The sequence below is a fragment of the Salmo salar genome, chromosome 21 (assembly GCF_965601325.2).
Source record: "Salmo salar chromosome 21, fSalSal1, whole genome shotgun sequence".
Taxonomy (NCBI): Eukaryota; Metazoa; Chordata; class Actinopteri; order Salmoniformes; family Salmonidae; genus Salmo; species Salmo salar.
The window spans coordinates 23162446-23177500 of NC_138311.1; the positions used below are offsets into that span (position 1 = coordinate 23162446).

A 15055-nucleotide genomic window follows, 5' to 3' on the forward strand; every position below is an offset into this window, starting at 1 on the left:
TGAATGAAAGAAATAATCTTATTAAATACTTCTTTCTTTACATAGTTGAATGTGCTGACAACAAAATCACACAAAAATAATCAATGGAAATCCAATTTATCAACCCATGGAGGTCTGGATTTGGAGTCACACTCAAAATTAAAGTGGAAAACCACACTACAGGCTGATCCAACTTTAATGTAATGTCCTTAAAACAAGTCAAAATGAGGCTCAGTAGTGTGTGTGGCCTCCACGTGCCTGTATGACCTCCCTACAACGCCTGGGCATGCTCCTGATGAGGTGGCGGATGGTCTCCTGAGGGATCTCCTCCCAGACCTGGACTAAAGCATCCGCCAACTCCTGGACAGTCTGTGGTGCAACGTGGCGTTGGTGGATGGAGCGAGACATGATGTCCCAGATGTGCTCAATTGGATTCAGGTCTGGGGAACGGGCGGGCCAGTCCATAGCATCAATGCCTTCCTCTTGCAGGAACTGCTGACACACTCCACACACACTCTTGCATTAGGAGGAACCCAGGGCCAACCGCACCAGCATATGGTCTCACAAGGGATCTGAGGATCTCATCTCGGTACCTAATGGCAGTCAGGCTACCTCTGGCGAGCACATGGAGCGCTGTGCGGCCCCCCAAAGAAATGCCACCCCACACCATGACTGACCCACCACCAAACCGGTCATGCTGGAGGATGTTGCAGGCAGCAGAACGTTCTCCACGGCGTCTCCAGACTCTGTCATGTCTGTCACATGTGCTCAGTGTGAACCTGCTTTCATCTGTGAAGAGCACAGGGCGCCAGTGGCGAATTTGCCAATCTTGGTGTTCTCTGGCAAATGCCAAACGTCCTGCACGGTGTTGGGCTGTAAGCACAACCCCCACCTGTGGACGTCGGACCCTCATACCACACTCATGGAGTCTGTTTCTGACCGTTTGAGCAGCCAGCACAGGGCCTGCGGAGGCATGCGGGCTCTGCCGTGCCCCCGCCCCCTGCCGGTGGGGAGCGGCGCGCGGGGGCCCTCCTACGGCCTCCTCCACGTCTCCTGATGTACTGCCCTGTCTCCTGGTAGCGCCTCCATGCTCTGGACACTACGCTGACAGACACAGCAAACCTTCTTGCCACAGCTCGCATTGATGTGCCATCCTGGAAGAGCTGCACTACCTGAGCTACTTATGTGGGTTGTAGACTCCGTCTCATGCTACCACTAGAGTGAAAGCACCGCCAGCGTTCAAAAGTGACCAAAACATCAGCCAGAAAGCATAGGAACTGAGAAGTGGTCTGTGGTCCCCACCTGCAGAACTACTCCTTTATTGGGGGTGTCTTGCTAATTGCCTATAATTTCCACCTGTTGTCTATTCCATTTGCACAACAGCATGTGAAATGTATTGTCAATCAGTGTTGCTTCCTAAGTGGACAGTTTGATTTCACAGAAGTGTGATTGACTTGGAGTTACATTGTGTTGTTTAAGTGTTCCCTTTATTCTTTTGAGCAGTGTATGTACAGTGTTCTTTTCAAGTTTTCCTTTTTCACATCAACTTTTACATTTTGGTCATTTAGCGGGTGCTCTTGTCAACGCATTCAACCAAGGTTAATAAAAAAATACACATATCACAGTCATAGCAAGTAAGAAGTTTCTGTAACCTTTACTGAAAATGTTGTTTTAATAAAAAAAACAGGTGTAGACTTTACCTTGAAATGCTTACTTACGAGCCCTTTCCCAATAAAGCGGCGTTAAAAAGTAAGACATTTTTGCAAAAAAGTAAATAGTAACACAAAATAAAATAACAATAAAGAGACTATATACAAGGAGTACCAGTGCCGAGTCAATGTGAAGGGGTACGAGGTAGTTGAGGTAATATGTACATGTAGGTAGGAGTAAAAGTGACTAGGCAATTACGATAGATAATAAACAGAGTAGCAGCAGTGTACTGGTATGTGAAGAGTGTGAAAGAGTGTAAAAGTGTGTCTATATGTGTGTTTGTGTGTGTGAGTATATGTAGGGTGTGTGTATGTGTGTGTTGGAGTGTCACTGTAGTATGAGTGAGTGTGTATAGAGCCGGTGCAAGAGAGTCAGTGCAAATAAAAAGGGGTCAATGCAAATAGTCAGTGTGGCCATTTGATTAAGTGTTCAGCAGTCTTATGGCTTCTGAGGTAGAAGCTATTCAGGAACCTTTTAGTCCCAGGCTTGCCATGCGGTTGCAGAGAGAGCAGTCTGTAACTTGGGTGACTGGAGTCTTTGACAATTTTTAGGGACTTCCTCTGACACCACCTGGTATAGAGGTCCTGGATGGCAGGAACCTTGTCCCCAGTGATGTACTGAGCTGTACGCACTACCCTCTGTAGCCCTTGCGGTTGGATACCAAGCAGTTGCCATACCAAGTGCCATAGCCAGTCAAGATGCTGTCAATGGTGCAGCTGTAGAAGTTTCTGAGGATCTGAGGGCCCAATATTTTCAGCTGAGGGGGGAAAAGGCTGTATGCATTTGCATATTAATGAATACTAGTTGTTTTATGTCACTTCTAGAGGCCTAACAAAGCTGCCCAAACTAGCCATGATTACAGTGCAAAACAGATCAAATGGACATTAGTAAACATTTAACCATTAAAGGTCAATTTATTTGGTTATTCCAAAATTCATTACAGTTTCAAATGTTCAACAAGTTCATATTCAATCCATCGTTCATTTAAAATAATAAACAATTCAAACAATAAGCAATCAATTCAAATTAGGCAAACCAAATAGTCATTCAATCAAACAAAAGCAACAACAAAAAATCTATAAAAAATAAGACGAAAAATCTGTCAGTCAATTCAGTCGGTCAGTCAACCATTAAACGGTCATTTTATTTGGCCATTCCAAAATTCATTAGTTTAAAGTGTTCATCAAGTTAAAATTCAATTCTTCATTCATTTTAAATTCCAAAGAATGTACAATTTAAACAGTAAGTAATACATTTAAATTAGGGTGGAAAAAAATCAGTCAACCGTTAAAAGGTTGCGACTTGCTGACATTCTGCTCTGTCGAATGTAATTGTTAGAAAACACTACCAAGCCTCCCGAGTGGTGCAGTGGTCTGAGGTACTGCATCGCAGTGCTAGTTGTGCAACCAGAGATCCTGGTTTGAGTCCAGGCTCTGTCACAGCCGGCCGTGACCAGAGACCCATGGGGCTGCGCACAATAGGCCCAGCGTCGTCTGGGTTAGGGGAGTGTTTGGCCAGCAGGGATGTTCTTGTCCCATCGCGCACTAGTGACTCCTGTGGAGGGCCGGGTGCAATGCAGGCTGACACGGTCGCCAGGTGTACGGTGTTTCCTCTGGCACATTGGTGTGGCTGGCTTCCGAGTTAAGCGGGTGTTGTGTCATGAAGCATTGCGGCTTGGATGGGTTGTGTTTCGGAGGACGCATGCCTCTCCTGAGTCCGTACAGATTGCAGCGATGGGACAAGACTGTAACTACCAATTGGATACCACGAAATTGGGGAGACAAATGTGCAACAAATATAGCCTCTTACAAGACAAGTCTCAAAATATGTTAATGAGCAAGAAACAACAATACCATGCACCCACTAGTGTTCAAAAGGTTTATGGCACTCCAAAAATGCAGTGTGGTACTGTATTCTGAATTACAGTGATTTACTAGCTGCAATTGGCCAGTAAGCTATTGTAGAATTTCAGGACAAGGTTAGTTGAATTCCACAAAATACAGTATATTACTGTAACCTGTGGGGCTACAGCATTCTCACTCACAGGTGCAACAAATATAGCCTCTTACAAGGCACGCCTTTTACTGTACGGTAGTCTACTATATTCAGTTTATACAGTATCATACTGTTGATTAATGTAGTAAGCAACTGATCAAATAAAATAAATGACTAGCAGGGTGGTTAAAAAGATAAGAAAGAAGGTCCTAAAAATGCTTCTCTGTGACATTACAGGGTAAGATTAATAGTTTAAAAAAACCTGCAACAAGTTTCTAGCCAGAGGGATAGCATTTTCTTGCTCCCCATGTGTTTGAAAATCACTGTTTTTTTTTTACTTATATATTTTTCCTCAAAATGTAGAAATGTGTTGTTTTCACATATATAGACAGTGGTATTGTGCTGGAGATATTGAAAAAGAGATTGAAAAGTGGTGGAGCTGCCCTTTAAATTAGAGGTTGCTTTTTGGAAAACCCCATCAGAACAGTATCTATGCAAGTCTCGTAAATCTCAGAAATCATGTTCACTGACTGTTTCTGTCACGTCTTGGCCAGTAAAAGGGGTTATTTGTCATTGTAGTTGGTCAGGGCGTGGCAGGGGGTGTTTGTTTTGTGTGGTTGGGTATTGTGGGTTTAGGTTCTAGTTTTCTTATTTCTATGTTTATCTAGCTTTTCTAGTTCTATGTGAGTTTTGTCAATGACCTCCAATTAGAGGCAGCTGGTTGTTGTTGTCTCTAATTGGAGGCCATATTTAGTTGTGTTTGTTTTCACTGGGTTTTGTGGGTGGTTGTTTCTAGTATAGTCTATGCACCTTACTGGACTGTTTTCGTCATTTGTTTTGTATTGATTAAGTGTTTTCTTTAATAAATAAGAGGATGAGCACTTTACCCGCTGCGTTTTGGTCCCCCTTCAACGACGAGTGTGACAGTTTCGCCACAATTAGTACTATCTGTAAAAGCAGCGGAAGTTCTTTCAACATGTATTCTAACCTGTAGAAGCACACACATGCTATCTACACTATAGTTATACATGATGTATTTAGTTTGCTGTCAGAAGTAAAATGATTCCTTTTAGGGATACACAATGTAAAGAGAGAGGGAGAAGAGAGAGAGCAGAGAGGCGCGAGAGAAAGAATAAGTGAAAAGGGGAGAGTGAGAGGCTCCCATCATATACCACCCACACATATTCTATCTTCTTCTCCGCCCGCCAGCCAGTCCATTACCTCCATGTAAATGACAGCTCTCTGTGTCTCGCAGTACAGAGAGAAAAGCACTGTTACCATCAGAATATAGTGGAGGCCAGAGGAAGTCCTATCACTGTTAAACCCACACAAGTAGTCCTCTATATCGCCCACCCACTCCCACAGACACAACACTCACAGCTAGGTGGGGGAGGCAGGGGAAGCAGAGAGGACAGAAAGCCCAGTTAGCACCACTGTCAAACCCACATAAATGTCTTCCTTCGCTCTACTCCTCACACAGCTGAATGGGCCAGGCAGAGGAGAGCATAAAAGCCTCTGTCTATACCGAGACTATGCCTTTTTTTATAGGAACTCAACTTACTGTTGAGAGTTACAAAAGTCAAATACACAAGGTGCAATTTCAAAATGTGGTAGTGCTTCAGCAGTTTTACACTTGATATGTCAGTCAATGACAGTCACTGACATTCACTCAATTTGCCCATGTCAAATGCTTTGATCGCTAGGTAAGTTAGTCTAGCAAGCTATGTAAACCTTGTACTAATCATCACCAAATTACTTACCGGTGCCGGCAGGGCATGTGTCCAGGGACCCTGACCTCCAGGGGCCCCCCCTTGATTTTGTTAGTCACAAAAATGTCCCTCCACCCCATGGCAAAATAAGTAGAATTGCATACATTTGTTTTAAAACTACATTTTCTCTACACACCATGACAAAATGTGAAAAACAGCAGGCAATTAATTTTAACACAGAAAAAAAAATTATCCACTGCCAAGGGATAACCTCATTTATGGCCCCCAAAATGCTAGTGGAACTTCTGTGAGGGAAAGAAGGGGGAGATTGGCAGTTTCAAAGAGCAGTCACCCACAGCTCTGTCTGACACACTTAGAAAATTACATCAGAACTCAGCGGGTGAAAAGGTGCTTTGATTCACATCTATGACCTTCTCTTCCTGTCTTTATCCACTAACGGTTGATTTCATAGCTTCCAGTATAGCACCTTTTGCTGATTTCAATACACAGTGAGAGACAAATCTCTGACCTGCTGTAAATTGAATGATTTTTCTCTGTTCCCAACTGCGTACAAAACTGATTGCAATGATGTCAGGCTGACGTCTTTTGTGGTGTCATGGTTAGGGCTGTGGCGGTCACACAATTTTGTGTCAAGCAAATAACTGTCGGTCTCACGGTAATTGACTGCTAATTAACATAAACACATTTAGCATCTCCTGGCTTCCACACTGATGCTGACCTTTGGAACATCTAAATTTGAAAAAGTCTAATAAATCCATGCATACACCTACGCCACAATAAATCCATTATTTATTTTACACAAGTCTAAAGAAGCATGATATGAAGAAAATGTAGTGTATTTCAGAATAGAAAACTCTGAGTTGTCTTTATGTGAGGTCCTGATCTGGCTTTGCCAAATGGCTGTGAGCTACATTAGTTCATTTAGCAGACAAGATTTGCTTAGAATTCCGTGGCATTATTTCATAGTATGAAGAATACAACTGAACAAAGCTGAATAAAATAGTAAGGATATTTTATCCAAAAGATTTGAGGGAATGCGCACATTTGGCTATTCTGTGTTGAGTGGTTAACAAAGAAATAGGTACTCCAATATGCTTAATTTAAAGTTAATGTAACTTTAGTTGTTCTACAAATGTTGGGCTATATGTTTTTTAATACATTGTAAGGCTGCATGATGCGACTCTAATGATGATTTGAAAAAAAGTTGCTTAAAAGGCATGAGCTCTGCTTTGTTTTTTGCACAGGCTGTACACACTACATCAGTCACTCTTTCACAATTTGACAAGCACTTGATAATGTCTAGAATTTCCTGCCGGCATTCCCTTTGTGTGGCTGTAATGCACCCTAAAAAAATCCATGCCTTTTGCGGCCAGTGACCGTTGTGCCCTTCTCTCTGAGTGCATTGCGCTCCATCACCTAATCTGGTCTTTCTCACAGGCTACAAGTGAAGACAGACACATCGGGGATGCAACTACGTGTGTCCTTATCCAATTCCGAGGTGCATATTGAAGATATTTTAAGAACTGTCCACATTTACTTCTCGTCAGCTAACAAGATGAGTAGGCCTAACGAACAGCAAAATCACTAGCCTATGTCAATCTACTATCCCCCATAGTACAAAGGTCATTCTATTCTGTGCGAGAAATACATTTTCCAAACATAGTCTGGGACAGTTGTGAGATGCGATAGATCCCAAGTTAATACAACCACTAGCATTAAAAAAAAAACGTTTTTACGCAATGTGGCTGACGCAACAGATCAGCAGATTAGCAACAATTTTTTATAAATGTTGATTTCTTGACATTATAAGCATAGCAATGTGCACATGGTAGTAGGCTATAAGCGTGAATGTTCTGTTAGCGGAAAATACCATTATCAGAAGTGACCTGCAAATGTAATTATGCATGTAATGCTTTTATTATAAAGGTGCATTTTTATGGTGAAAATTATCTTCCCCAAACTTGAAACTCACACGTTGCTTATGTATGCCAGTTAGGCTCTACACCCCTTGTAAAGCGGATTAATGTGCTTAATTTTAAGAAGTTATATGGCCACCGTAGTTGTGATACAAACCGTATTAAAACATATAGGCCTATGGGCTAGGCTACATGAGGTGTGCGACTATAATTCGAAAAGGTCGCAAAAAAAAGACATTGTTTCTTATGCTGGGTATCATTCACAAGTGATAATATATCATTCGCAAGTGATAGGCTAATAGTGTCACCCATCAGACTATTGTTGATTTAATCTTGTCTTTACATATACTAAATTATATGTGTGACATTTGTTTTGATTTAGAATGGACCATTATCATGCACCTGTATCAAAACAGTGGCAGCGGGAAAAAATACATGTTATCTATGCACTTAAATAGCGAATGGAGGACACTTTTCCCCATGGTTTATTTTCATGACCAGACAGGTAAGCTATACTCCTGTTGTAAATATAAGCAATGTGCTTAATATTAGGAAAGTCGAAAAATAAATATAGTAGGCTGTAGAAAGCTGATTCTCCTTTTAGTAGAGGCATTCACTATGTTTTCTCGCGCAATTGCATAGCCTATTGAAATATTGCACAACATGAGCTTGTGGGCTCTCATGAAGTGTTTGATTAGATTTTCGAAGACATTTGCATTGATGTCAGAGTGATTAGAGGGACTGAGTACCAGGCAGTTAACAAGTTTGGCAGGCTACTAATGACCATCAGCAGCATCAGATCTTGGAGAAGCCTAATTACCGTGACTAAACGGTCACATGTAATTTGACTGACTTCATGACTCGTGACCACCGGTGTGGCGGTAATACGGTCACCGCAACAGCCCTAGTCATGGTTAAGTTGTATACTGGTTGTGAAAGGACGTTTTTTTAGAAACCCTAAAATATATATTTTTACCTGGTCATAATCTGACCAGATAACCAAAATATGAAGTCTTTCCCTGGTGACTTCATGTTGTCATTAAAAATATGTATTTAGCTGAATGTAATCTGGTTATCTGACTTCATATTATAAACCAGTTTATAACCAGAAAATGACTTTTTTATGAGGTCCCATACCAAACGGTGGGACATCATTATGATTAGCCTACTGTAGAAAGAGGATCTGTACAGTGACTCTGTGACAACCACTGCCTCACAAGCTGCAAAACCCTGAGATCCCACACAATTCCCTTCCATAATATTCTGGAGCACTATGGAAACATCGGATAATATTTGGGAGTGGTGGAAAAGACAACGGGCAGGTTATGGACAACATTCATTCCCTTTGACTACACCCTGTTTGGGTTGCTGTTCCCCAGCAAAAGCCGTTTGGAATTTCTGATTACAACGTCAACAGGCATATATGTTTTCTCTTCGTCCTTGTATCCTCCGTAGGAAAGCATTTAGTTGCTAATTGACGAGGTACTGCATGTCCCTCAGACAGCACACCTTTCACAGTGCATGGTTGAGGGATGGATTCGACGTTTTCTTTTAAATGGCATGGATTTCTACATAAATGGCATGGATACATCCTGACATCACTGTCAACTAAGACAGCTCTCTCTTTCTCTCTATATTCCAAGACATATTTTGCAGAGTTGAAGATGGCCTGCAAAATATAGATGAGACACTGCAACTTACAGTGACTGACAGACAGAAAAATTCTGTTGTGTTTATGACTGTGTGTGTATGTGTAAGGTGGGCTGTGTGTGGGGGTTGACTGGAAACCGCCACTCACACAGCCTCATGTTGTGTCCGCACATATATATCTATATATATAGACACACACACAAGCACACACACCATGAGGCTCGGGGGTGTAGAGAGAGGCGGTGTTGTTGTTAAGACTGGCAGCAGCTCCTTCATGGATCATTCTCACTACGAGAGACAACCTCACTGGAAAGAAAGAAAGAAAGATAGAGAGAGAGAGAGAGAGAGAGAGAGAGAGAGAGAGAGGGTGGGAGGGAGGGAGGCAGGGAGGGAGGGGGAAGAGACAAGCCAGCGGAGGGAGCAGAGACAAAGCATGCTGACGGAGGAAGTGAAGTGTGCTCTGCAGCATGTGGACCATGTGCTCAGGTAAGAACAACTCCAACTCCTTTCTGTCCTTGTACACGTCTGTTTCTCTCTGCCACTCTATTTCTCTATGTCTGTTTCTCTGTCCCTGTCTCTCTCTATCTATCTGCATCTCTGTGCCCCATGGGTGCCATTAGAAAGGTAAACAATTTTCATTTTTATCTGTTTATTTTATTAGTACTGTTGACTTGTAAACATTACGCGCTATCGTATCCAAAGTTCAAACTCCACTCCTCAATGTATACCCCCGTTTGGAATATATATTATGTAAATTCTTCACGGGAGATTTGTGCATAATGGGAGTATGTTAGAAATATATAATTGCACAGATGTAATATATGGTTAGATTTATCTGCACATATCGCATTGAAAAAACAAAAAAAATTCTGAGGGCATTGATCCTGCCGTTTTCAAGATTTCAGTGCTGAACTGGATGTATATGGTATTGTATTAGGAGTATATCTTTGTTTTACTGGTTTGTACTGTGAGTATATCTTTGTTTTACTGGTTTGTAACGTGAGTATTTCTTTGTTTTACTGGTTTGTACTGTGAGTATATATTTGATTTACTGGGAGTATATCTTTGCTTTACTGGTTTGTATTGGGAGTATATCTGTGTTTTATTGGTTTGTACTGGGAGTATATCTGTGTTTTACTGGGAATATATCTGTGCTGAAGTTTTGTACTGGTGGTACTGTTGTGGAATGTGTGAGACTTGGCCCCATATCTCTTTGTTCCCTAACTCTTTCTTTCTCTGTGGGGCCGCAAGAGAACAGAGGAATAACACACACACACACACACACACACACACCACACACACACACACACACACACACACACACACACACACACACACACACACACACACACACACACACACCACACACACACACACACACACACAAACTACGCTCACGGGCACAACACACATGCACACATACACACACACACCCCCCCTCTTGTGGAGAACCAGTCGAAACTTCCCTCTGGGGGGAGAGCTATGTGAGGAATGTGATTATCACGTATTTGTGTTTATTTTATCGCAGTGGGACGCTCACAAAGCAAAGAGGGGACTAGATCAGACAAACGGCTGATGCTGAGTGTGAAACTGTGTGCGTGCATGCGTGCTTGCCTGTGGGTTAGTGAGGGTGTGTTAGGGTAAGGAGGAGAGAATGTGTCTGCGAATTTGTTTCAGAATTGTTTTAAACAGTTAAATAAAGGTATATGCTCAGTTTCTGAAAGACAAATACCTATGCCTCATACATACATACTGTTCACCTTTTCTATACACTCACACAGACTTACACCCACACATGCACTTACAGTCACATGTGCACTCAGTCACTGAGAGCCAAGCACCCACTCACCCCAACACCCACGTAACCACCCACACACTCACATGCACAGACTAGCACCCTCCCGCCCACATCCACGCTCGCACACATACACACGCACACCCAGCCCAGCCGTCTGTCAAGCCAAGTGCATTACAGAGTTCTTTAACACACAGCTTCTGAATGGGGGGTGAATGTGGGGAATTTCAGCTGAAACGTGAGGACAAAAGCCAGGGGGACATTTAAAAGGCATTAACAGATCCATGGGAATCAGGAAGGGAACATACACACGCACTTGCTCACTCACTCACACATACATATACACACGCATTCATTCATACACACACACAGGAATGAATATGACACAGACTTTGCCAGAAGGCATGCCAGCTAATATAGTTATACAAGCTACTCTAACTTGATTGATAGCCTGAAATGGCTTGGGAGATTGGGAACCTATCTAGCTGGCTAGCTGAAGCCAACTTAATAAAATTGCTAAGTGCTGGTATTACAGAAAAACAACAAAACATTTTCATTTTATTTAATTATCAAGAAGGAATCAATAGGCTATATAGCTTGATCAAATTCATTTACAAACATACCTCCTGCAAGTCCTGCCCATCATTGGTAGCTAAAATCAAATCAAACGCTATTTATGTCACTCAACCCTCTCTCTCCCCCTCCACTGACGATACTGTCGGCACCACCAGAGCAGGGTTTCCCAAACGTGGTCCTGGAGCCCCGCCGTGGTGCACGTTTTCGCTTTTGCCCTAGTACTACACAGCTGATTCAAATAATCAATGCTTGATGAGGAGTTGGTTATTTGAATCAGCTGCGTAGTGCTAGGGCAGAAACCAAAACGTGCACCCAGCGGGCTCCCCAGGACCACGTTTGGGAAATCCTGCACTAGAGTATAGCTTCCTGCCTAGCATATCCGTGGTGCACCTTAGAAGGAACCACCGTGGTGCACCTTAGAAGGAACCACTTACTAGGGAGAATGGGGGTACTCTTTCACTGGTGTGTGACCCCTCGGAAAAATACTCCTAAAAGATATTTGAATAGATAATTATTATTACACACACACACACACACACATAAAGAGATGCAGCTCTGGCGTTAGAGGGACAATGGTTTGGGATAAGAGATGACGAGAGACTGGTCATGTTGCGTTTTTGTGTGTTAGAGTGACGAATTGTGTCAGAGAGAGAGAGAGAGAGGGAGAGAGAGAGATGGGAAGGGGGACCTACATTCACAGGCAAAGAACAGGGATTGAAGTGAATAATGCTCCCAGCTCCCACCACATACATTACCGTAATTAACTACTGGTTTTCTGTTCAACTGGAGGACAGAAGCACACTTTGTCCTGAATGTTAATACCCTCTCTAGGACAGATGCGCACATGTGAAGACTACCTTTACACATTTTTATTAATATCTGACTTGAGATACTTGAGAAACACACCTGGAGAATTAGAAAATTGACTCAAATCGACCATTATCTCCAATACATGATTTATGGCATGTGTTGCCCTTTAAATTACTGTGTATTTTGCTATATGTTAGCTGTCAGTCAAAGTGTGCAAAAATGAAACCAAACTTAAAGGGATTCTCTGGTACTTTTGTATATTTTTTAGCCTGTAGTACTGAAAGTAGCACCCACGAGCCAAAAGTGGTCCCCAAAAATTACGTACTACATCACATATGTGCAGATATGTACGCCATGTCATTGCTCTCTCTCTCTCTCTCTCTGCTGTGTGTGATTCTTGCTAGATGTCACTCATATGGCAAAGGGCTGAATCTCATTGGCTGGAACTCGAATCGCTAGGGGGCTGGCCCATGTGGAGGGAAATGTAGAGAAAATGGCACAGCACAGCTTTCAGAAAACAGTCACTTTCAAAATAGGGATTTTGTGGCTAATTGAGCTAAGACTGTAATTCTGCTCATAGAATATGCATGTATGAACTACACATTGACAATTTCAGCCCAAAGAATACTTAAAAAATACTTATTAGTTGCCAAAGTACCGGAACATGTCTATAGGTTTAGGCACTAATTCCGACTGGTTAAGGTTAGGGATAGGGTTAAAACATAAAAACTAAACAGGTGCCTAGCACTGGGATTGAACCCACAATGCTCGGCACCGTAGCGCACAGTTTAAATAACTACTAGATGGTAACACGCACTCTTATTGCCCCTAGTGCAGGGGTGTGTCAAACTCATTTGCAAAAAATAGTTATCTAGGAATTTTTTATGCTCCCTGACTGTCTAGCTTTCATTTCTATGATTATAAGTGAGTTGGACACCGTCAAGAATATAGGTCCATCATAATTTCTACACAGTTTTGAGTCATTTTATAGTATGTTGAGTTTGTCCCCACTCCCCCCAAAATATTTTTTTAAATAAAAAAACTCAAACCACATGCGGGCCAGATTGGACCCCCCTGCCTTAGTGGATGGTTGGAAATTGCCACGGAAAGGAAATGCAACGCCATGCCATCATTTTAACATTCTAAATATAGCATTTGGGCTGTGATTTCCACAACTTTTCATGTTTGCCAGACCCACTGTGAAACAGAAAAAAAGATCTTACCAAAAGTATCAGTTAATTCCATCAGTAGCAGTTTATCCAAACAAACGCAACATGGCTTCTAAAGGACTGGTCAATAGACCTAACCCTGATGTCACAGTCCATTGAAGTCCCCCCACACCTTTCCCAATAATACTGGCACAGGGCTTGATGTTTGCACCCATTGATTTCTGAAGGGAATAAGGCAGATATGTTATGGGCTATAGCAGGTGTAACTGTAGTCATAGGACAAGTAGATGACATGATACTAGTTTCAAATACCACAGAATTTGACTTGATATTCAGATGAGAAAACAAGTGTTAATTTATTCAGGAAATTTCACAATATGAATGCAATGCATCTGTCACATATGACTCAATTCTCAAATGATAACTACTCAAGTGACAACATTTGTGAATTTACCAAATTACCATCAGATGAAAACTCTTACTTGGGAAATTGAGAGGGTGACAAAAGAGAAAGGGACAGTGAGAAAAGAAGAGTTCAAAGGCAGTTTTGGGAAATGTATGCAAATTGATATACACCCCCTTACCAGATCAACCCCCCTCCATCATCCTATCAGAGACAGAGAGAGAGAGAGAGTGACCAATATACTGTAGGTGAAATCCCATTGCAGTTGTTTCGTCTCGTCTCATGATGGTAAAGCACCTTGTTATCCTCCACTGTAAAGACATGAACATTATTGCCCAATGGAGAATGCAGAGATGGAGGAAGAGATAGAGAATGATGGATGAGGAAGGATGGAGGACCTATGACGGAGAGATGGAGAAGGTGTGAAGGGGAGAGTGTAGGCTATAGAAGATTTTTTAGGGGTTCTTCAAATTGAAACTGCGGGGGAACCCCTATAAATTCTTTGAACCCCCCCCTCTTTAACGGTTCCTCAATTAACCTTTTGGGTTACATTTTGGGGATTATAGCGGCAAACCAGAAGTAAAAGATCCAAATATGACGTAAACTCCCAGCAGAGCCCCAAGTCCAATGTGTATATCCTCTGGCGTGTTGATGTGTTTATGTCCTCTGCATCCATAGCCAGTATGATTTTGCAGTGCATGGTGATCGAACAGGTTTCCAGTGATATTCATCAGATGTGTAGGGAGGGTGCACAGTAAATTTTTCAGTGATAAATCAATACTTAAAGAGTTCATTTGAACACTACCTCAGATAACACATATTCCCACTCTACCGAGTGTAACAAGTACTCTGATATGTGTTACATTTTGAGCATTAATGTAAAACTTCGTAGTGTAAAAAATGTGACGTATCTTTGCCCATCTCTGGCTAGTGCAAAGTACATTACTGTAATATTCAGAGTAACTTGCCACCAGCTTCCTATAAATTACTGGAAAATGCAGAGCAACGAAACAATACTGTCAATTTAGCCTACTATACTGTGAGAAAGTAAATGCTACTGTAATCACGTTGGTATTTTAGTATTTTACTGTAATTACATTGGATTAGAGCTAGCAGGTTGGCTGCAGGGTATTTGTATATTACAGCATATTTTTAGATATTTGGTGTTTTAAATCACTTGCACTTCTATAGGCCTTAACAAAGGTTTCCAAACAGGCTGTGATTACAGGGCATAACAAGATGGCTTAATATGTTCCCAATTAAAGTTTTAAGACCTGGTGTTATTCCGATTTAACCCCTTTATAAATGAAAATGTTAGGGCA

The 15055-nt window shown here is 41.9% G+C and overlaps 1 long non-coding RNA gene across 1 annotated transcript in view; it reads left to right on the forward strand.

Moving 5' to 3' along the window:
- Positions 1–11595: 11595 nt before the first annotated feature.
- The window catches only part of LOC145862563 (uncharacterized), a 9489-nt gene continuing 6029 nt past the window's right edge, over positions 11596–15055 (forward strand). The window contains exon 1 of the long non-coding RNA XR_014382014.1: positions 11596–15055. This exon is cut by the window's right edge and continues 1154 nt beyond it. This is a non-coding gene — a long non-coding RNA (uncharacterized LOC145862563).